The sequence below is a fragment of the Trematomus bernacchii genome, unplaced genomic scaffold (genome assembly GCF_902827165.1).
Source record: "Trematomus bernacchii unplaced genomic scaffold, fTreBer1.1, whole genome shotgun sequence".
Classification (NCBI taxonomy): Eukaryota; Metazoa; Chordata; class Actinopteri; order Perciformes; family Nototheniidae; genus Trematomus; species Trematomus bernacchii.
In genome coordinates, this window is record NW_022987803.1 from 5111025 (window position 1) to 5135543 (window position 24519).

The window sequence follows — 24519 nt, forward strand, 5'->3', positions numbered from 1 at the left end:
TCCAACGCAAAATTCACACCCAGCAAACAAAAAGGCCATAAAGACATTAACTGGGAGGAGATTCGTTGTCATAACTGTTCAGGATTAGGTCACATGAAGAGAAATTGCCCCTCACCAAAGAAAACAACAAGAGCCAAAGTTTATTCAGCATTTCCTGAAATCACTGACCCCACTGTGCTTCACCTTAAAACACAAAATCAAGAAATTAGTATTCTCATGCTTATAAACGAACTGGAAGTATGTGCTGTTTTGGACAGTGGTGCACGGAAAAGTGTGTTGGCTCTGCATCAGTACGAAGCTATTCACACAGAGGTCCGGCCTCCTCTCCAGCAATCAGTTGTTACGTCCGTTGTTGGTATCGGTCCGGGTGACATACCTGTGCTCGGTGAGGCTAACTTCCCTGTCCAGATAAACCGACGCCAAGTTAGCATACACTTCCTGGTTGCTGACATAGCTTCAGATGAAGCCCTGCTAGGCCATCCATTCCTGGTCCAATCCAAAGCACGTCTTGATTATGGTACCAATCGTATGGTTCTGTTTGGTGAAGAGGTCCCATTCTTCAAGCCACCAAGCAAGCCACCATCACGTGCAGTGAGAGTATCCCGGACTGTTGTAGTGGAGCCTGGGCGGGAGTACATGGTGCCAGGCTACACACGTTTTAAAGGACAAGCTAAAGGGGAAGTAATGCTTAGCCCCACCAAGGGTTTCGTTGAAAAACACAGACTGCTGGTAGCCCGAGCCCTTGTAGAAACTCAGCACTCTGGAACTGTGCCAAAAAGGACGGCACCTACCGCCTTTGCATAGACTATAGAGCCCTAAATTACAGCACTATTAAAGATGCGTATCCACTACCCCGCATCCAAGACACACTAGACACCCTCTCCAATGCCAAATGGTTCAACAAGCTGGACCTCGCCTCCGGCTATTGGCAGGTCGAGCTGACCCCTAGAGCACGCAAAGCATCTGCCTTCTGCACAAGAAATGGACTGTTTGAGTGGAATGTCATGCCCTTCGGATTAGCCCCTGCAACCTTTCAGCGCCTGATGGACCGTGCGTTGACCGGCATGCAGTGGGAGACCTGCCTCGTCTACCTGGACGACATCATCGTGCTGGGCAGAGATGTGCCAGAGATGCTGCAACGACTGAGCCAGGTTTTCGACTGCCTCCAACAGGCTAACCTGAAACTCAAGCCTGCAAAATGCTGTCTCTTTCGCCGCCAGGTGGCCTACCTGGGCCACATTGTCTCTGAGGATGGTGTGGCTACTGACCCCAGCAAAGTTCAGAAGGTGCAGGAGTGGCCGGCGCCTACATCAGTCCAAGAAGTCCGCCAGTTCATCGGCCTTGCATCATACTACAGGCGGTTCATTAAAGACTTTGCCTCCGTGGCTGAGCCTCTCCACGCCCTGACAAAGAAGTATGCCCGTTTTCACTGGAGTGAAGGATGCCAGGAATCATTCAACGAGCTCAAGCGCCTGCTAACCACAGCACCAGTTTTGGGTTATCCACTCGACCAAGGCAGCATGATACTGGACACAGACGCCAGCGATGTGGGCATTGGCGCTGTCCTCTCTCAGGTTCAGCAGGGTAGAGAGCGCGTGCTGGCCTATGGGAGTCGCAAATGATCCAAAACTGAACAGAATTACTGCACTACACGACGTGAACTGCTGGCTGTGGTGGAGTTTACATCACACTTCAGGCAGTACCTCCTGGGCTGGCCCTTCACAGTGCGCACTGACCACAGCCGCCTTCGCTGGCTAACACGGATGAAAGAGCCTGAGGGACAGCTTGCCACGTGGTTGGAGAGACTGGGTGAATACAACTTTGAGATTGTTCATCGGCCTGGCCGGCTGCACAGCAACGCAGACAGCCTCTCAAGGAGACCCTGCCGTGAGTCTTGTCCATGTAAGCTGCCATGCCCCTCCCCTCAGCCGGTGAGCTTTAGTGATCAGGCGGTGCAGTGCCAGTTGGACTCTGACATCAACCAGGCGATGGTGAGTCCAGAGGGGGTAGAGAGACCCTCAGCTTCCCCAGCAGTGAGTCCAGTGGGGGTAGGAGAAGCTTCACCTGCTGAGATCGACAATGTAAATTCTGGAATAATCTACCGGACTACGACCAACAATACTACTGGGCTGTTCTGCGGCTGGAGCCCAGAGGAACTGCGGCAGGCTCAGGAGGCTGATCCAGACATAGGCCCCATCAAAGCCTGGATGGAGGCCAGCGACGAACGGCCACAATGGGTAACAGTCTCCCCGTGCAGCCCAGCTACAAATACATATTGGAGCCAGTGGAAGCGGCTCTACTTCAAAGACGGAATTCTGGTTAGTCGGTTCTACTGCCTAGATGACACACAGTTTTATCCACAAGTGGTGCTGCCTCGAGTCTTCCGCCCTGATCTCATGAAACAAATGCATGACGGCCAAATAGGTGGACATTTTGGTGTAATGCGCACAGTGGCCCGGCTGCAGACCCTTCTGGTACATAATGAGAGAAGACGTTGCCCTCTGGTGTAGCACCTGTACCAGCTGCGCATCCAAAACCAGGCCCCGTAAGACACCACAAGCTCCACTGTCAGGGTAGGAGCCCCCATGGAGCGCATCGCCTTGGACATCATGGGGCCCCTGAACGAGACAGATTGCAAAAACTGTTATGTGCTTGTGATACAGGACTATTTTACAAAGTGGGTGGAAGCTTACCCCCTTCCCAACCAGCAGGCTGTAACTGTGGCTGAAGTGCTGGCTTCAGAGTGGGTGTGTCGTTATGGAGCACCACAGATGCTGCACAGTGATCAAGGCCGAAACTTTGAATCCGAAGTGTTTCAGGAAACGTGTAAGCTGTTTGGCATTGAGAAAACACGCACAACACCTTTCAGACCTCAATCTGATGGCCAAGTCGAAAGATTTAATGCCACACTACAAAAGATACTGGCCACAACAGCTGAGCGCTGCCACTGGGACTTGGACCTCATGATCCCCTATGCTGTTATGGCTTACAGAGCAACCAAGCACAGTGCAACTGGTTTCACCCCCAACTTCAAATCAAATCAAATCAAGTTTTATTTATATAGCACATTTTTAAACGATTTTTGGTCGAGCCAAAGTGCTGTACATATAATAAAAATACCCTACAGTAAAGACACTTTACAGCAAATACAACAGCACAGTTTGTTCAGAATATCAGTATGAGAAAAACGACACCCTCTGTCCTTAGACCCTCACATCGTACAAGGAAAAACTTCCAGAGAAAAACCCACATTTCAAAGGGAAAAATGGGAGAAACCTCGGGGAGAGCAACAGAGGAGGGATCCCTCTCCCAGGACGGACAGACGTGCAATAGATGCCGTGTGTAAATCGAAGAGATAATACATTTTACAGCGTAGGTAGACCAAATGTTTGGAAATGCATGTATCTATAATAAGAAGAAGAATCCACGAAGATGTCAACAACAATCCTGTGGGAGCCATCAGAGAAGCAGCATGACGCGAGCCAGGCAGGACCGCAGAGACAGGCCCAGCCACGACCCGAAGTCCACGACTTAATCTAGAACTCAGGATAGAGGACAGGACCACAGCAAGAGGATCAGCCTCGACTCCGGATCCCGGCGTAGATATAGACACATAAAAGAAAAATGTGGCTGGGTTAATCGGAACACAGACACAGACAGACAGAAGGAAGAACAAGCACTCCCTTAGGATAGGTTAAGGGAAAAGGGTAGCAAGTAAGAGAGTAAGAAACAGAGGTGGAGAGGCACACGCAGGGAACAAAGGCCCCACTGGAGCCTTAGTTGGAATTTAGCAGAGGTAGGGAGGAAGCTGTGAATACGGTCATAACACTCCCCGGCCTGCCTAAGCCACTCTGCAAACCTGTTTCCCTCTAATAAAACCTCGAAAGGTCAAAGAGGGAAAAGGTTTTTGGATAAAGAGAGGATAGAAAGAATCGATTATCGATTATTATTATTAGAATATGAGAAGTAGAGAGAGAAAAGATTTAGAAGAATGAGAAGTACCTTATTTTTCAATATAAGATCCACATTTTTAGGATTTAAGTGAAGGCCAGAGAGAAGAAGTGAGTTTTAAGTATTGATTTAAAAACCCCTAGGGTCTGGGCCGACCTCACATGGAGGGGCAAAGTGTTCCAGAGCCTGGGGCCCGCTGCTGCGAATGCTCGGTGCCCTCGGGTTTTAAGCCTAGTCTTGGGCACTACCAGCAGCAGCTGGTCAGCAGACCTTAAAGCTCTGGCTGGGGTGTAGCGATGGAGGAGTTCGGCTATATAGGCCGGAGCCAGCCCATTTAGGGCTTTGAAAACAAATAAAAGGATTTTAAAATCTATTCTGAACCGAACTGGAAGCCAGTGTAGTGAGGCCAGAATTGGGGTGATGTGGTCACGCTTTTTATGGCCAGTGAGAAGACGTGCAGCTGCGTTCTGAACTAGCTGCAGGCGTCTAATTGAGGCCTGGTCCATACCCACATACAGAGTGTTGCAGTAATCCAGTCTCGAGGTAACAAAGGCGTTAATAACCCTTTCTAGGTCTTTAAAAGATAAATACGACTTGGTTTTAGCCAATAGTCGTGTTTAAAAAAAGCAGGATTTGACAACGGTGCTGACCTGCTTATCAAATGTAAAAGCGCTATTAAAGGTCACTCCAAGGTTCATGACAGAGGGGAGGATGTTTTTATTGAGGGAGCCCAGAATGTCAACCGGAGAGGCTGAAGGTTGGGGTCCAAAAAAGATGACCTCGGTCTTGCTCTCATTGAGGGTGAGGAAGTTTTGGCTCAGCCAGGATTTAATCTCTGTTAAGCAGTCCATCAACTGCTGTAGTGAGTTGGCATTTTGATTGAGAGGCAGATAAATCTGTACATCATCAGCGTAACAATGGAAGGGGATATTGTGTTTAGTGAGAATTGAGCCTAGGGGCAGTATGTACAGTAGAAAAAGGATGGGGCCCAGAATCGAGCCTTGGGGAACCCCACAGGTAAGAGGGGCAGAGGAGAAGGCACCTAGCTGTACTAAGAAGCTACGGTCTGTCAGGTAGGACCTGAACCATGCAAGGGCAGAGCCTGTAATGCCTGCGGACTGTTCAAGCCGTAACAACAGGATACTGTGGTCCACAGTGTCGAAGGCAGCTGTCAGGTCTAACAGCACCAAGACAGCTGGGCTACCTGAGTCGGCGGCTAGGAGCAGATCATTCAAAACTCTTAAAAGGGCTGTTTCAGTACTGTGCATAGGTTTAAAGCCAGACTGAAACTTTTCGTGGATGCCATGCGTGGTTAAAAACGACTGCAGCTGGACGTAGACTACTCGCTCCAGGGCTTTAGATAAAAAAGGTAGCTGGGAGATGGGCCTAAAATTTGCGAGAATGGAGGGATCGAGATTTTTTCTTTTTAAGTAGTGGCTGCACCACGGCATGTTTGAAGGCAGCTAGGACACATCCTGAGCTAAGAGAGGTGTTTACAAGCAATAAAACACTTGCTCCAACTGAATCAAAAACATCTCTGAGAAAGCGAGAGGGAATGCTGTCTGAGGTGCAGTTTGTCGGCCGCAGGTGCTTGACTACATTCGAGAGAGAAGAGAGGGATATACGCTCAAAATGGTCGAGGACAGCAGGGGAAAAAAAAGGAGCAGGATCTGGGGTAGCACTAGTGTGGGCTAGCCTAAGCGCAGATACTTTTTCAATAAAAAATGTAAGAAACTTATCACAGAGAGTAGTCGATGGCACAATTGGAGAAGCATCGCAGGGATTAATGATCGAGTTGAGGACATTAAAAAGAACTTGAGGTTTATGGCTGTTTTTGGAGATTAACAGAGAAATATACTCTGTTTTGGCTGCTTTGACTGCCTTCTGTTAGTCGGAAAGGCAAGCACGAAGGATTTCTAAGGAGACATGGAGTTGATCCTTTTTCCATTTTCTCTCTGCACACCTGCAAGCGCGTCTAAGAGCGCGAGTACAGTCATTAAGCCACGGCTCTGAGAGAACTTTGGTGCGTCTAAGCGTAAAAGGGTCAACAGAATCCAGTATTAGTGTACATGTCGAGTCAAACATGGAGATAAGCTCATCCCAGTGACGTGCGGTGAGGTTCATGGCTGGTGAGGCACTGACTCTTTCAGAGTCAGATTTACAAATATTATATTTTGACCTTAAAGGTAGGGTAGGTAAGTTTGAGAAACCAGCTCGAGTGCGCTAGAATTTGAAAATACACAACCGGAAAAAATCTGCCACTTCCTTATAGAGCCCCTCCTCCAACACACACGAACGCGCACATGACCAATGAGGGCACGAGATAAGTTTGTGCACAGATGGAAGGCTGACAGGCAGGTAGGCCATCCAGTTATTTAGCCGGGCCGGCTAAAATGATTGGTCGTACTTTTTACAGTACTACGGCTTCCACAGATGACATTTTTTTATGGATTTTTTATCAAAGCACTTAAGATATTCATTGCTATCGGGATGTTAAGAGCATTCCATGGAATATAACAAAAAGTGTATCTCGAGCCGTTTCTCAAACTTACCTACCCTACCTTTAATCGAAATATTCGGTTATTTTCAAAAGCTTTTTTAGTCTGATGCTTCGATTCATTTTAAACAGACCGTTCAACAAAAGGATACCCAAAATCTAAATATTGGATTGTTCTTTCTTAGTAAGATCCCATGTTCATTACAATTGTGGTCTTACCTTGACTTGAAGATTAAGTCCATGCTATCCTTCTGGACAACAATCTCCATTACTTTTTTGTAAAAGTCCTCCTTATCTTCCTGTAGTTTCAAAAGTCTAGTTTGTTGTTTGCGTCTCTGCGTAGAATAGTAGCAACAAGAACCTGTGGGCTCACGTGCGCCCCCTTCAGTGCGGCAGAGGTTATGGCTGCCTCTCCTGGTGCTTTTTTCATTGCCGTTGTATGATGAGACCAGCGGGCCTAAATATCATATATACGTGAAATAAGTTATTTAGAGACTATGGATGGCGAGGATAAATGTAATAAAGGGATCTACAAACATTACATTGGTGACCTACAGTGAGATGGTAACAGGCATGCGCTTAGGGCCCGCTTTCCAGCCAGTTTCTGTGGGGTGACGCATTCTGAGGTGAGGCAGAGTTCATCTGTGCCTCACCTCACCCCACAGTAAGCAAATGAGCCTGGCTTGAGCGCGCTCACAAAATAAGTGCCCGCGCTACATTAGTGCCCGCGCTCCAGTCAGTTACTGTGGGCTTACGTGAGGCAGAGCTCGTCCCTGCCTCACTCCTCATCGCTCCCATGTAGTTGTAGCGGAGCTCGGCCAATTTGCTGATTTTGACTATAAAAAGCGATTGGAATCATACAGAAATCACACTTACAACACAGATCAGTGGAGACATTTTATTATTATTACTATTTAGTTTTTCTTTAGTGGTTTTTCTGTTACATTGGAGTATGACAGGTGAGGCTCTGCCTCCCCTGCCTCCCCTGACTGCACGTCGCTGGCTCATCCGCACTAAGAGCACAGTTCACCTCTAATTTACAGATCGGAGAAGTATTAAAAACATCAGAAAACTGTGAGGCAGTCAAGGGGTTAATCGAACGCAGACGACGCGCAGGGGCACGTGATTCGACTCCTGCGGAAGGGATCGAGGTTGTAAACAGAACCGGTAAATGGTCTGAGATACGCGTTGCTGCACAGATTTCATCCACAGAGACAGACAGTCCAAACGATAATACTAAATCTAAAGTGTGTCCTTTTTCGTGTGTTGGGCCAGCCACGGACTGAACGAGACCGAAAGAATCAAGGAGATTTAAAAAGTCCCTAACCAGAGGTTTAGACTCGCAGCACACATGGACATTAAAATCTCCGCAAATCAAAACACGATCATATTTCACCATGATAGTCAGAAAAGTCAGTAATGAAATCCTTATTGCACTTAGGCGGACGATACACGACTGCACAAAGCACAGGCGAGGCCGGGTTCAGTTCAAAAAGCTGCAACTCAAAGCTAGCGTAGCTAGTTACAGGTTGAAGCAATCGGCATTGGAGACTAGCTCTAAACACTGATGCTATGCCCCCACCACGGCCGGTGGCACGGGGGGAGCTGAAGAAAGTACAGTCGGGAGGAAGAAGTTCAGAAAACGGTACATACGTGGACCCAGGTCTCCGTCAGGAACATCAAATCCAGATCACGAGAGGTGAAGAAGTCATTTAGCAGGAACGTCTTGTTTGCTATTGACCTAGCGTTTAGCAAAGCCATGCAAAGTTTTCTCTCCGGGCTGGCCGAAGGTGTAGTGCGTCTCAGCTGACGAAGATGTGCGTGTTGAACGCTGCGCGGACCGGGAGCAGTCAGTCGGGCAGGAGGAGCTGCCAGCGGGCCCAGCAGAGGCCGCAGCTCCGGAAAGACAGGGCGAATCCATCGATCCCTCACATGGCATGCAGCGGGAGGGCCATGACATCTGATACGTGGATAAGTCCCAGAAGAAGCCGTCAGGTATGCTTTTTGATGGACCAGCGCACCACCACGCTTTCCTCGTCGTCTAAAGCGACCGGCGCAGGTAGGTGGGAATATCCGACAGTAGAGGGGGGGGGAGTCGATTTACGGTTGCCAGATGTAGGTTTGGGCAGCAGTATAAACTCCAGTGAGGGTCTGAGGTGGAGGAGAGCTTGGCAATCGTAGACGAGCAGAGCAGAGACATTCTGACAAACATAAAACAAAAACAGGATGGCTAAAGGCAGAGAGCTGAGGGAGCGGCATGCCGACACAGGCGCCATCTTGAAATCCTTTAATGACGGAGGTTTGTCCCGCGGCTAATGATGAGAGCCTGCTGTCAGGAGTTCAACATGACAGTTTTGAGGTCACAGGATATGTCCGAGACAGCCGGGTCTATCTTCAAAGCCCTCGTTCATGATGTTTGGCCGGGAAGTGAGCGAGCTGGTAGCTGGTCTACCCCCAGACTCTGACACACTCCCTTCAGCCCCTGAATATGTCCAGCAGACCCGGCAACGCCTGGAGCTGGCTCATCAAATAACCAGAGAGGCCCTTGGTGAGTCTGTAAAACGTGCTAAGAGACAATATGACAAAAACTGCTGTCGCACACAGTACCATATTGGTGATGCTGTGTGGTACCTGATTAAAGGAACACGGAGAGTCCAAAACAAAATCAGGAAGTTTCTCCCGTCGTACGAAGGACCATACTTCGTTCTGGGACACTTGGATGATCTGGTGTATCGCATCCAGAAAGGCGTGAAGACTAAAGTGAAAGTGGTTCACCATGATCAGCTGAAACCCTACCGCTGCCGTGATCCACTGGACAATGCCTGGGCTGTGGAGCACGCCCGGAGATGGACACCTACAGAGGTGTCGGCCCCTGCCTTGGACATGGGTCCTGCAGATCCTACCCTGGGTCTATCTCAACTGTTCACCGACACTGATGCCGCAGCTGGAAAGGACTGTTCATGGACACCGTTATGTTGTTTACTAATGTCCAAGCTAAATGTTATTGTTTCATATGTTTATACATTAAAAGAAAAAAAAGACTTGAGGAGAGCAGGTTGATAACCATATAGTTATATTTATGTCTTTGATATTTTAGTGGGAATGCTGTTAACAGCATTCCAACTATCTGTTATTTAGTGGGAATGCTGATAACAGCATTCCAACTATATGTCATGCTGCGGACAAAAAGTTTATTATTCCGCCGGCTTATTTTGGCCCTCTTCTCCTCCCACATTCAACATCGCAGAAACTCTGTTCAAACATCAAAACGTTCAGCTCGGTCGGGAATCGATGGCTATTACTTTTATCATTCATAACTTTCATAATTCCAGAGATACATCCCATAATACATCCCATTTTTAACCATTGAAGTCAATGGAAAAATTCTTCAGACTTCAACAAATCTTCATGCGACTTCAACTGCTAACTGTTCATTCATACTTTCACTCAGAAACCTCATTCCAACTTTAAAATGTTACAAATCTTTCTGACATTATTCGTGTAACACAACTTTTAAATCTGATTCTTACTTTTAGAGATATTAAACATTGTTCAGACCTTGGTAAAGAGGCTTTCTTCAGATTTTAACATTAACTAGAGTGTGTGATGTCACAGCTAGAGTGGAGGAAATCTTGAAATTTGCCTTCATATTTTTTTTTTAAACTGCCATAATTCCCAAACCCTACATTCCTGAGACATCATTTTTCATGACAAACGTAGGAAAACATCTCGTAGCTTGAAAAATGACAAATAATTAGGCAAAAATAATTAAACAAAATGCCTCTTGAGGGCATGAAGTGACAAAAACTTTCAACATGCCTCCATTAAAGCCCATTGTAATTTCAGGCTGATATTTCCTCACGGTAGCAGCCGCACACCTTTAGTTAAACTGCCAAAAAGGCCACATTATTAACCCGAAAGTACACACAAATTACACTTCAGATACTCAACTTCCTTGACATGCTTCACGTTTTGAAATTTCACAGATATCTGTTACGGTTCTTCGACAAAACGTTCACATGTAAGAGGTTTATCTCTCATTCAGAACAATGGAAACCTTTGATCTCTGCACACCTCGTTAGCTCAAATATAAACACCTGTGTCATGGAACACGATGATGTCATAACACACAGGTGTTCGTGTTTGAGCTAACGACGTGGTCACTGGAGTTTAACAGACTGTCTGAGCCTATTCTTTTCTGTCTGATGGAGACTTCATACTGACTTCAACATGTTCCACCTATTTTATACATTATTGGTGACACACAGCTGTCGTCGTTAGCTCAAATATAAACAGCTGTGTCATGGAACACGATGATGTCACATTGACAGGTTTGGTAACGATGCAGCCATCAACGCATCTAAGCGTATTATGGGGTGTCATCAAATGCCGTTGCCATGGCGACAGACCACTCGCCATGAAGCACGATGTCGCTGTAAGTCCAATGGACGCGGTCCGATCGTCCCCCAAACTTCGCTTGTATATCACCGGTCCAGCCCTCAACAGCTCTACGTCAATTATGGGGTTTCTTCAAATGCCGTTGCCATGGCAACACAATGCTCGCCATGAAACACGGTTTTCTCATAACTTCAGTGAAAATGCTCCAAACAGCCCAAAACTTCACAGGTTTGGTAACGATGCAGCCATCAACGCATCTAAGCGTATTATGGGATGTCATCAAATGCCGTTGGCATGGCGACAGGTCATTCGCCATCAAGTTAGTTCAAAAGTTTGCAGTTCAAATATTCTGCTGCTTTTCCAAGCCTTTTTACTTTCTTTTCTTCTCTCATCACACATTCAAGCCCCCAGTGTTCATGTATCATTTCAATCTAAATTCTTCACTTTCTTCTTACACATTACATTTCAGCATAGCAATTCAGCGTCAGCTTTTCAGCATAAAGCATTCCCACTAGCAATTTCCTCAGGAATTGCATTCTCTAGTTCCATTTAAAGTTGTCATTTTAATGGAGAATTTATGTTTTGAATGCCTTCTGACTGCTATTTTAGAGCTCAGCTATTAATGCCTTTTTCAGGGTTTCCTTATGCTCCACAGTGATATGTGCACACAAAGACTGCTATATCTCTGCATATCTGCACTGAAATGTTGTACCCTTTTTCTATCGCCCACTTGTAAATGGATTGAATGCAAATGTGGATGTTTATCGGTATGCATTTTAGGCAAGGGTCATGTCATTTACTGTGCTGGATTAGAATTGTGTGCAATTGCCATCCAGAGTGGGGGTAGTGTTATGACATTAGGGTCATGCAGAGTGAGATCGCTATCCCTTTAAGAGAGGGGTGTGGGCGTGCATGTGTGGGTGGGGATGGTAGAGCGAGAGTGAGCGAGCGGGGTATATGTTTTCTAGAAGTGAAACGAGGTAGCAGGAAAAGGATAGGTCTGTGATGTATCTTGTGAAACAGAAGAACTAAATAAATGCAACGACCTCCCAAGAAGAGCTCGCCTCTCTCCAGTCATTTCGATAAAGTGGGTTATTGAACCCGAAGCGTGTTGCTTCTGCCCTGGGAGACGACAGAGAGTCATCCCCCCATGTTTCCTTGACTACGGTCTGGGAGCCGACAGGAAAGTTCAACAACATTAATGTTTAATTAAATATTAATTTTAATGAGACTTCAAAGTATTGCAAGTTTGCAAAAGTATAGCTGCTTTTCTGGTAATGTATTTCATGGAAATATTTTCATTTATTAAAATTGTAGTTTTCATTTATTTAAGTTATCTAAAACCAAAAAGTATATTACACCAGCAACATTCGGAGCAGCTCAGTTTAATGTGTCTTCCGACATCCTTCCATAAAGTAGCCTACTCGAAATGAGACATCCAAACTTTCCACAACTTTACTTTAATCTAATACGATTAGTTTCTATGGGTTTCAAACTACTGATATGAGTCTGACCTGAGGAAAAATGTACAAAAAGATCCAAGTTTTGTTAGATTTTGTCTGATTCACGATGAAACTCTGATTAAAATGCATGCTATAAACGTTAGCTGACGGTCCTAAATCATAAACCGTTTTGGGGAAGGAGTCTGCTGTGGTTTATTTTAGCTTTCTACTTATGTTCATTCGTATATTATGTTCTGGATGGCTGAGCTGCCCTACAAGCAAATAAAATGGTGAACATGCTCAGCGCTTTCATTAAGCTATTTCGGGAGATTTTGGAATGTCCTTCTGTTTTCACTGAGTTACGTCCCATGACACACAGCATTAGGTCATCTCCTCGCGACATTGACATATTATTGAGTCAATCATATAATACATTAACCGTGCTTTACCTGAACCTCATCATGAGAGGACGGCAGGATTGTAATTTCCCGTGTTCAGTGAATGCAACAGAGGCAAGGCACCAGACCAACCAGAGAGTTGAATGGAAATAAATATTGGTCTTATTGGCTGACAGGTACCTATCCTGTGAGCTGTGACAATGTTTCAAATAAACTGTCAGTCGGACTCAGAGTTTATGAAGATGGACATAAGAACATTTGTTCTTAAAAAAGTCGACAATTCTCAAGTGGTGTCTCACACAACAACCCCAGAGCCACCACTTGAGCCAGGTAAACAAGGTATGTAAATGTCAGTAAACTTCCAAGTTATGCGAACATGTAAGCAAAGCATAAATTACAGCTACGTTGGCGTTACTTTGAATCGCGGGGGTAAGCTAAACCGTTAGCAAGTAGCTATAGCTAGCCAGATATATTAAATAAACACTTTGTCATACAATCTAAATGTTATGTTTTTTAGCGTTACCTGGTGATTTCAAAGAAAGCTCTCTGGGAAATGTTGACTTACTGTTCGACATGAAGCTAGAAGCTACCTTACAGTACACAGTTGATCCTGAGTCCTGTCAGTTAAAGTGTTTCATAGTTAGCTTAGCTAAGCATCAACCTAGCAGTGAAATATATCGATGTTATGTGACAGTATTTCTGAGAAAAAGTCAGCTGAAATGGTGGCATAGTTGCCACTGCTTTACGTGTCGACAGCATGTTTGAACGTATTTGCAGCAGTAAATGTGGCTGTTTGGCCACTGACGTTGCCATAACAACACCTGAATTTAAATGTGCAACCTCTTTTTGTGACAGATTTTTGCATGAAATTATAATTCTTCTGAATGATATTCCTATTGACAGCTAGTTTCTATGTGAACATTATGAGATGGACAGCCAGAGAGAATAAATGAAAAACAGTTATGAAATACTATATGACAGTAAAACAAGAATCCAGTTTAAAAGGGGAGTGATTTGTAAAATATCCATAAAGAAAAATCTGTTTACAGTTCTGTTTCATATGGGTGTTGAGAGATGTATCCATAGATCTCTTAATTTTGCTCTCAAAGTGCACCAGATTGATGCTTTTAACTTCAATATTTAAAAAAAAATCTTCCCAGGGGAGCATGCCCCCGGACCCCCCTAGAAGGAGGTTAGGTCCACGGTGTTTACATGCTTATTTATACAATATGTGGGCTTATACTAACATCATAAGACAAAAGTTGGTTCCGTGTTGTGTGTACTGAGAACGCGCTAGAGCAGGGGTGGGCATTTTACGGCCCGCGGGCCACATCCGGCCCGTTGGCCGGCCTTGGCCGGCCCGTGTGAGGTTGATCATAAATTATAACATAATGAAAAAAAACAGCAACCTTTTCAAAATAAAAGCAACACAGCTGTATTGCTTGCATGGCGTAAATACTTTTCTAACTGTGTTGCTTTTATTTTGAAAAGGGAGCTGCTGTTTTTTTAATTTATTTACGTAAACGCGCATGCCGTAACAGCTACGAGTGATGCTGGCCGGCTAGTCCTCAAAATGTCCGCTAAGGGCAAAAAAAGAAAGATCGATACTGAATGCCGCATTTTCAACAAGACATGGACCGCTTAGTATTTATTTACAGAAGTGAAAGGTAAAGCTGTGTGTTTAGTTTGTGGTGCGCAGGTCGCTGTCTCCTGTTCAAGGAGTACAATTTGAGTCGCCACTATGCTACCAAACACGCAGATAAATACAAGAACCTGTCTGAGGAAGAGCGGGCAAAGGGGTCGGATGCTTTGCTAGCTAAGCTGCAAAGCCAACAACACATTTCCACAAAACATTCCACATCCAGAGATGCAGCTGTCAAGACGAGTTATGTCTTAAAAGTTAACCGTTTTCGGAGGGAGAGTTCATTAAGGAGTGTTTGTTGGACACTAATGGCGCATTTCCACTACACGGTCGGCCTCGGCCACACTCGGTACGGCTCGGTACGGCTTGGCCGCGTTGGGCCTTAACAGGGCCGACTCACTTCATGCTGCGCTTCCATTACAGTTTAGGAACTGGGGTAGTTACTATAGTAACGCAGTGTAGGCGGAGCCGTGACGTCATCTTCAATGAGAAATCCAGAAACACAACACAGCCGTTAGCTGTGAGCACTCAGAGCTCACAGCTCCTTATATATGATCAGAAACTCGACAAAAGTTAAACAAGTACACACCACAGACTGCCTGTGTCATGGTGAATACAGTCGCTGCTTTATTTATGTCTGTATAGGCCGTTGTTGTGAGTGTGGACGGTCGGGGCATATACTGCGTTAGCTTAGCCAATCTCCATCTAGAAAAACACGAATTTTAAAAGGTTTTTCGCCTGCCGTCTGTCTGCAGACTTGACAAAGCATTAATTCATGGTTTTTACTAACCGGTATCAGTATGTTGTTACTTCGGCATCATTTTGAAACGTGTATTACAATTAAATCACGGTCAAATATGTCCATCTTGTTGTAGTTCTAGCCCTCTTGCCAGCGCTCCTCTCTCTAGTTTAGCATACTCAGCCCGACTCAGCCCTGTTTGTTGGCCCCGATAGAACCACAATTTTCTAGGGCCAGAAAAGAGGGGAAAAAGTGGCCCCGCGCCGTGCCGCGCCGGAACGAGGCCTAGTGGAAGCACAACCAAAAAAGGGGACGGCACGACACGGCACGCTTAAAGCGAGCTACGCGCTGCAATGGAAATGCGCCATAATATGCCCGGAGAAAAAGGAGGCATTTGAGAAAGTGCCGCTCTCCCGACGCACTGTTACGAGGAGAATTGAGGACATCACGGGAAATCTGGAGCTTCAGCTGCAGAACAGAGCGGTCAACTTTGACTTTTTTTCCTTGGCTTTGGATGAGAGCTGCGATGTACGTGACACTGCCCAGCTACTCATCTTCCTACGTGGGATAACTACAGACTTCAAAATCACGGAGGAGCTGGCAGCCATGCAGTCAATGAAAGGGACAACAACAGCGAGTGATTTGTTCACGGAGGTAAATGCATGTGTGTAAAAAAGTTGGGACTGAAATGGGACAAGCTGGCAGGCGTGACAACGGATGATTGTCCAAATCTGACAGGGAAAAATGTTGGACTATTGAAGAGAATGCAGGATAAAGTGACAGAAATTAACCCTGAGCAGAAATAGGTATGTTTGCATTGTATTATACATCAGGAAGTGTTGTGTAAGTCAGTGTTAAAAATTAACCATGTTGTTGATGTTGTAACTAAAATAGTTAACTTCATCAGGGTAAGAGCATTGAATCACAGACAGTTTGTTGCACTTTTGGAGGAAAGTGAGACTGAACATCGTGACATACCCTACCATGCAGCTGTCAGGTGGCTCAGCCTGGGCAAAGTGCTGAAAAGAGTATGGGACCTGAGAGAAGAGATTCAAGACTTCTGTGTGAAGAAAGGAAACGACATCCCACAGCTTTCAGATGCAGACTGGATGGCAGACCTTGGTTTTGCTGTAGATGTGACTGCACTAATGAGTGAACTAAATGTCAAACTGCAAGGCAAGGGCCTTTTTGTGCATGACATGTACAGTGCAGTGAAGGCTTTCATGAGAAAGCTGCAGCTTCTCTCAAGCCAAATGGAGGACAACATTCTCACGCACTTGCCAACACTGAAGGAAGCCACACCATCAGCTGATCACCTCCAGAGGTACTCATCCATGTTAGAAGCACTGCATGGTGAGTTTTCAAGGCGATTTAAAGACTTCAAAACAGTTGAGAATGAAATGAACATGATCTTTTCCCCATTTACATGCCATGTGGATGATGCATCCAGTGATGTTCAGCTTGAACTCATTGACCTGCAGTCTGACACACTTCTGTCAGAGCACTTTAGGTCAGTCTCACTGCCTGAGTTTTACTCTTCCCTGAAAGGAGAACTTTCCACACATCAGGAGACGTGCTCAGAAGATGATGGTCCTCTTTGGATCTACCTACATATGTGAACAGACATTCTCAGTGATGAAGTTCAACAAATCCAGATACAGATCCTCTATCACTGATGATCACCTCTCAGCTGTCCTTCGCATATCCACCTCAGACATTGAACCAGATTTCCGTGCACTTGTTCAAGCCCAAGACAGACTGGATTTTTCTCACTGAACAAGTAAAATTAACTGAAAAACAAAAATCAAAAGCACTCATTTCTTTTTGTATAAAGCTGATTCATTTCTTATCTTTAACATACTGTAAAACACCTTTTCAGTATTGGTATATTGAGCAGAATTAAGTTCAACTTATTTTTGATTCGGCCCCCCAACACAGCTCGAGTTTCTGAAGTGGCCCCTTGTAAAAAATAATTGCCCACCCCTGCGCTAGAGTGAGGGGGGCCCCCAAGCCAAAGCTCGCTTAGGGCCCCCAAAGGTCTAGGGCCGGCCCTGGCAGTGGGACATGGAAACATGACTGTGTCCCCCCCTGGTGTCTTAGTTAAAACACTTCCACAGTTCAGAGCTTACACATGCATGTTTCTGAAGTAATAATTATACAGTAACATTTGATAAAACAGATTTGAATTGAAACGGCATGTGTCACAGTTGTTTTATATGGTTTTGCTGTTGTTAAAGCAATTATTTCGTTCAGACTTTTTCTCTTTTTCTCTTTTATTCCTTCGTTCACAGTTTTTACAGGAATTCAAGGTAATACAGGGTGTGTTATTCACATTTAAATAATCATTTTTGGGGGAAATTACCCCTTTAACATAAGGAGCCTCTTCATTTGTTGAAATTGTGGTAACAGACATACAGGTAAGATGGAGATTTATGAAGTGCCTCTTGTAGACTGACATACATAGATTTATTTTTATCATAGGACAGGTGGGAAGTAGAGGTGCTGAGGGTGCTGCAGCATCCCCTGGTGGAGGACAGGGGATCTGCACTTCCACAAGATTAAATATAAATATAATACAAATATAATACAAAAAAAAAGAATTTTCAGCCTTGATGTAACAACATTCATAACTAGAGAATGCAATTCCTGAATAAATTGCTAGTGGGAATGCTTTATGCTGAAAATCTGACGCTAAACTGCTATGCTGAAATGTAATGTCTAAGAAGAAAGTGAAGAATTTAGATTGAAATGATACATGAACACTGGGGGCTTGAATGTGTGATGAGAGAAGAAAATAAAGTAAAAAGGCTTGGAAAAGCAGCAGAATATTTGAACTGCAAACTTTTGAACTAACTTGATGGTGAATTATTTGTCGCCATGCCAACGGCATTTGATGACATCCCATAATACGCTTAGATGTGTGGATGGCTGCATCGTTACCAAACCTGTGAAGTTTTGGGCTGTTTGGAGCATTTTCACTGAAGTTATGAGAAAACCGTGTTTCAAGGCGAGCCTTGTGTTACCATGGCAACGGCATTTGAAGAAACCCCATAATTGACGTAGAGCTGTTGAGGGCTGTACCGGTGATATACAAGCGAAGTTTGGAGGACGATCGGACCGTGTCCATTGGACTTGGGAGAGAGAGAGAGAGAGAGAGAGGGAGAGGATGAGACAGAAAGAGAAAGAGACGTGAGGAGAAATAGAAAGAGATAAGAGAGAGAGATAGAGAGAGAGAGAGCATAAGAGGAAAGGAAAGAGAGGAGAGAGAGAGAGAACGATGAGAGAGAAGAGGGAGAGAGAGAGAGAGAAAGAGAGAGATGAGAGAGAGAGAGAGAGAGAGGAGAGAGAGGAGAGAGAGAGAGAGAGAGAGAGAGAGAGAGAGAGAAAGAGGAAGATATTGAGGAAGAGGAAGATGGAGAGAAGAAGATATTGAGCAAGAGGAAGATGGAGAGAGGAAGATAATGAGGAAGAGGAAGATGGAGAGAGGAAGATATTGAGGAAGAGGAAGATGGAGAGAGGAAGATATTGAGGAAGAGGAAGATGGAGAGAGGAAGATATTGAGGAAGAGGAAGATATTGAGGAAGAGGAAGATAGAGAGAGGAAGATATTGAGGAAGAGGAAGATAGAGAGAGGAAGATATTGAGGAAGAGGAAGATAGAGAGAGAGAGGAAGATATTGAGGAAGATAGAGGAAGATATTTAGGAAGAGGAAGATAGAGAGAGAGAGAGAGAGAGAGAATGAAATGAACAGTTAGAACTGACTCTTGATCGCCCTCTCTCTCTTCTCTTGAACGGCATATGATGACACCCCATAATTGACGTAGAGCTGTTGAGGGCACGACCATTAACCATTATCTGAAGTCTGCTGCTCTGAGCATGTCAGTTGGAGTGATGACATCATCGTGTTTCATTACACAGGTGTTTATAGTTGAGCTAACGAGCTCTGTCGAGATCAAAGGTTTGCATTGTTCTGAATGAGAGATAAACCTCTTACATGTGAACGTTTTGTGGAAGAACAATAACAGATATCTGTGAAATTTCAAAACGTGAAGCATGTCAAGGAAGTTGAGTATCTGAAGTGTAATTTGTGTGTACTTTCGGGTTAATAATGTGGCCTTTTTGGCAGTTTAACTAAAGGTGTGCGGCTACTACCGTGAGGAAATATCAGCCTGAAATTACAATGGGCTTTAATGGAGGCATGTTGAAAGTTTTTGTCACTTCATGCCCTCAAGAGGCATTTTGTTTAATTATTTTGCTTAATTATTTGTCATTTTTCAAGCTACGAGATGTTTTCCTACGTTTGTCATGAAAAATGATGTCTCAGGAATGTAGGGTTTGGGAATTATGACAGTTTAAAAAATATATATGAAGGCAAATTTCAAGATTTCCTCCACTCTAGCTGTGACATCACGCGCTCTGCCTTAACGAGCTGCGCAATGTTAAAGTTAAAATGTTAAAAATGTGATGTATTATGGGATGTATCTCTGGAATTATGAAAGTTATGAATGATAAAAGTAATAGCCTGCGATTCCCGACCGAGCTGAACGTTTTGATGTTTGAACGGAGTTTCTGCGATGTTGAATGTGGGAGGAGAAGAATAATAAAAGTCGGTGGAATAATAAACTTTTTGTCCGTAGCATAACATATAGTTGGAATGCTGTATCAGCATTCCCACTAAATTAAGTAAAAATAACACCCTTTTCACCCCGGTTACATTTTCCATTTGCCCTGTGGCGCTGTAATGCCCCTTTCACACCAACGCGTTTTCAGCTCCGGCTCAGAGCTGGAGCCTGAAAAGTACCGTTTTTTCCTGTTCACACCGCAGCGGCGCCGCCTCTTAGCTCCGGAATGCGGTTCACTTTCAGCTCCAAAAAATTGTCGGTCTAGAGGCAAGAGCTTCGGAGCTAAGAGGCGGCGTCGCTTACGTCTCTCTTACGTCAAGGCGTGCAGGAAACTAAACCCACCTCCCCTGAACATTGGTCGACTGAAGAGTCTTGTCATGCCTGCCTACAAGCAGTAGCGCTGAGCAAAGTGACTAGAAGGCAACCACACACTTATAAAAAAAAACACACTTTATAAAGTCAGGCAACACTAACCAGGCTTCGTGTGATTCTGTTTATTTGTACCTTACTTTGACCATCCGTTCGCTGTTATTGATCATTGTGGAGAGCAGGCAGACGTTTTGTTTGTTATTATAGCAGCTATCGGATGGAATCAATACATGGGCTGCACAGGTTGTCATGTTCGACTATCACAAGTAGAATCATAATGAAAAATACGCCGGTAAAATGTGCCTGTAGAAAACGGCTTAGCAAGTAGTCAGTTTAGCTTCGGTTGCTATGCTAACATCACCCATGTTATACCAGAGAAACTTTCATAACAGCGTTGTGATGCCAAACAGCGTCAATTCAGACTGACACACTTAAGGGGAACTGGGGATATGTGTCAGCTGCTTGTGTGACAGTCAGACAGTGAATACTTTAGAGCCGTGTGAGCTAACCCGGAGCTAACGGGAGAATAAACTCCCGTGGAAGAGCAGCCAGCACTGCAGCGGTCGGTAAATGCCGCTGAAACACATTAATAAACAATGAACCACAGCACTCAGGAGAAAAGTATAAGGTTGGAGAAGTCGTTATTTAATTTAATCTGGCTTCGTATGATTAAAAGCAACACGATCTTCGACCCGACGCAGTCCCCCGTTGTTGTTGTTGTTGTTGTGAGCTCCGTTGGGGAGAAAATCAGCGATGTAAAGCGGTGTGAACAGAGCGGGAGCAGAAAAGGGAAACCGGAGCTGAACCAGAAAAGCTCTAGCTAGGAGCTAGAAAGGGAAAAGCGCCGGTGTGAAAGCCGCATCAGCAGTGGCGACTGGTCATTAGGGGCAGGTGGGGCACAGCCCCACCTAGTGTCAGCAGAAAGTATTACAAATAATGATTACAAAAATGCAAAAAAATAAATAAAAAAATATATAAAATATATTTTAAGATCATGTTTAATCATCTGATTCGTCTGTACATTGCTGTTTTAGTCTGTGTTCTTCTAATTAGTGTGTCTACAGTCACAGTGTGTGCCTATTGAGCTGTTTAGAGCCATGTGGGACAAAACCTGATTATGCCCCTCCCTCTCGCTGTGAAGTCAACGGTGACTGTAAAAACTACACTGCGCATGCTCAGAGTATTTTGTAATGAAATGTGTGTGGCAAAAAAATAATGACCAGAGGGGCATGGAGCTACCATCCCCACCATACGTCATCTCAAATCATTCAGAGCTGATTGGCTGTAAGTACGTGTGCCGCGAAAATTGTGGTGTGTGAAGAGGAGACGAGAGAGCTGCAGTGACGCGTCCTAAAACCAGGAAGTAAGCTGCGCATGGCTTCCCTCGACAAAAAAGCAATGAGATTTCTCCAGAGGATTTTAGAAAATAGCTGGAAATAAGATCTGTGGGAAACGTACCTGTTAGATAAATGCACGTTTTGATCAGCCGGATAACATCCACATGTCTACCCTACTTTTATAATTTTTTTATCATAAATCTATGGATTAGATTTATGATAGACTTTTGAAACTACAAGAACATAAGGAGGACTTTTACAAAAAAGTTATAGACATTTTTGTCCAGAAGGATAGGCAAATGGACTTCATCTTCAAGTCAAGGTAAGACCGCAATTTGATTGAAAATGGGATCTTACTAAGAGAGAACAATTCAATATTTAAATGATAAAATGACATTTTTTGGGTATCCTTTTGTTGAACTGTCTGTTTAAAATTAATCGAAGCATCAGACAAAAAAAGCTTTTGAAAATAATATTATATTTTGGTTTAGGTCAAAATATAATATTTGTAAACCTGAAGAGTCAGTGCCAGTGCCTCACCAGCCATGAACCTCACTGCACGTCACTGCAGAAGCTTATATATAGACATCTACGTTTTTTGTGCCCCACCACTTTTGTACATATAAAAACGCCACTGCGCATCAGTGATGAAAGTGGGGGATGTTGGCTTATCAGGCGCCCGCAGCTCACAGCCGAAGTGAGAGAGAGATAGATAGAGAGAGGGGGCGCACCGGTACCGGCTAACGGATATAAGAAGCTGTTTCTACAATAATGTGGAGGGAGAGTTCTGTCCTGTCAGACTGAGAGGCTCAGTGAGGTAAAGGACTCTGAGGGTTTAGATAGTTCACTTTAGTCTAAGTTATCTCAGTGGGTCTCAAACGTTTTGGTCACAATTTATGTAAACAAATATTTCCAAGGCACACCTTTATAATTATTAGGATAAATAACAACAGGTTTGAAATCATTCCAATGTATACTATAGGACAGTAAACCAAAAATATAATTTAAAACTGGAGAGATTAAAAAATATGCATAAATAAATAAATGTTAACTAAGTAAAATAAGATATGAATGAACAACAAAAATAAAATAAGTTAGCCTACATTTATTTGTTATTGGCTATGGTAGGTTATTGGAAATGTTCACATACTTATTTGATTAATAAAATGCAAACCGATCTTTTTCAGATGGGTGTTTAAAGTTGTACCCCCTAGATCAGGTCTCTAGTAATTGGGCGCTCAAAGTGCACCGGATTGAAGCATTTTACTTTAAAATGTTAAAACAAATGTTCACACAATACTAAATACATTTGAAGCCTTTTTATATAAGCTGTCCACCATGTCAATGCGTTTCTCTGTTTGTAGTAGGGCTGTGCGATTATGGCAAAAATCATAATCACGATTATTTTGGTCAATAATTGATATCACGATTATTAAATACGATTATTCATTGACTTTGAAAACATCCATTTATTGAACTTTAAAACAAATACAAATAATAATTTGAACAGTATCTTTTTAACTGTTGATTACCCTGAACGTATAATTCAACTGAAAAACCAATACAAAAATAAATTAAATAAATGATACATTTATATCTACATTTAAATAAATAATATCAAAATAATAAATACCAATAAACAAGATCAACAAATATTTTGGAGCGCACTTCAACAAGCTACTAAACATATGTAAATATGATAAATATAAATAAATTAGACTAAAATAAATTAGATCAAATATGTTGCAGTGCACTGTCACAACCAAGCAAAGCAAAATAATCGTTTTTTTCGATTATGTTGTTTTCGTAATTGTGGCAGGCCAAAATCGTAATTGCGATTCAAATACGATTAATTGCACAGCCCTAGTTTGTAGTGTATTGGTCTTTTGTAGAGGTTTTTCATTGCCAGCTAAAATCTTGCCTAGGGCAGCAAACTGGTCAGAACCGGCCCTGGTGTCATCCCCACAGCACCCCCCATTTGAAACATGTTCCTGGCTATGTCATAGGGGCATCAAACTTGCTCTGTTCACTCAAATAATGTCCATTTTAAGACAGACTGTCCCTGATCATCACTGCACATTTCTACTAAAACCCATAAAAGGAGCAACGAAGGGAACATGGAGAAAATGTGTCCTAATCTATCTGATTTTTGGCTTTGGCTGAATGTGTTACTTTGTATTGATAAATGTATTATTTAAAGATTGAACCTTGTTTTGTTTGGTTGTTCCAAAGCTTCTCTTATACTGCCACATATTTTATGTTTGGTTTGTTATTAGTAACAAAGACAAACATTCTCATGGACTGGACGGCTACCAGCACCGGTTTCTCCTGATGGTTTGGGGAACTATACAGAGTGAGAGGCTTTAAACTAAATAGTTTTCTTTTACCATGGCTCAATTAGATTACAGTTAGCTCTCCCATTGGTTAGTTTAGGTCCCTGCTGTGTGATAAAGTTGATCTATTCTTAGTGATGTGCTCTTTGTTTAAAGACACAAACACTCATTGTATTCCTGAATAGTCCAGTACTTTTGTGGATGTTATATTTTCCTTTTATTTAAAGGGGTTGTGCCTAGGTTTGTTTGTTGATGTTACTTTTGTAAATAAAATAATATACAATATTAAATTATAAAGAATAAGACGATATAGGGTTGTACTTTATTTTCCAACAATCATAACAGTTGTATGCTGCAAATACAAAAAGCTGCAAATAAAAAAGACACTGCAAATGCATGCATAATGTACATATCAAAATACATAATGCTACAAATACAAAGTGCAGTAAATACAAAACACAGTAAATACGTTGCAGCGCGTTGGCACCTGTCAGCCACTGTACTAGACCAGACACAAAACTCCCAAGACACCCCAAGAATAATGGGCACATTTTTGTGTGTATATAAAAAGATAATAAAACAACAACATTTAAAATCCAAATGATAATGTAAACATCTTTTTTAAAGACACACATTTACATTAGTCTCTCTTTCAGGCCATGGCTCTGAAAGAGAGTTAAGAAGAGGGGTGAGACTGGGTGAATCATGAGCTCTTACCATACGGAAGTGTGTGTGACACAGTGTGTATTTCCATAGAAGCAGCACAGATCAGAAGAGGGCGGTGCGCAAAGC

At 43.5% G+C, this 24519-nt stretch overlaps 1 pseudogene; it reads left to right on the forward strand.

The window, feature by feature from the left end:
* The first annotated feature begins 528 nt into the window (after nt 1-528).
* Nucleotides 529-23726, forward strand: LOC117498598 (annotated as a pseudogene).
* Nucleotides 23727-24519: the final 793 nt, after the last annotated feature.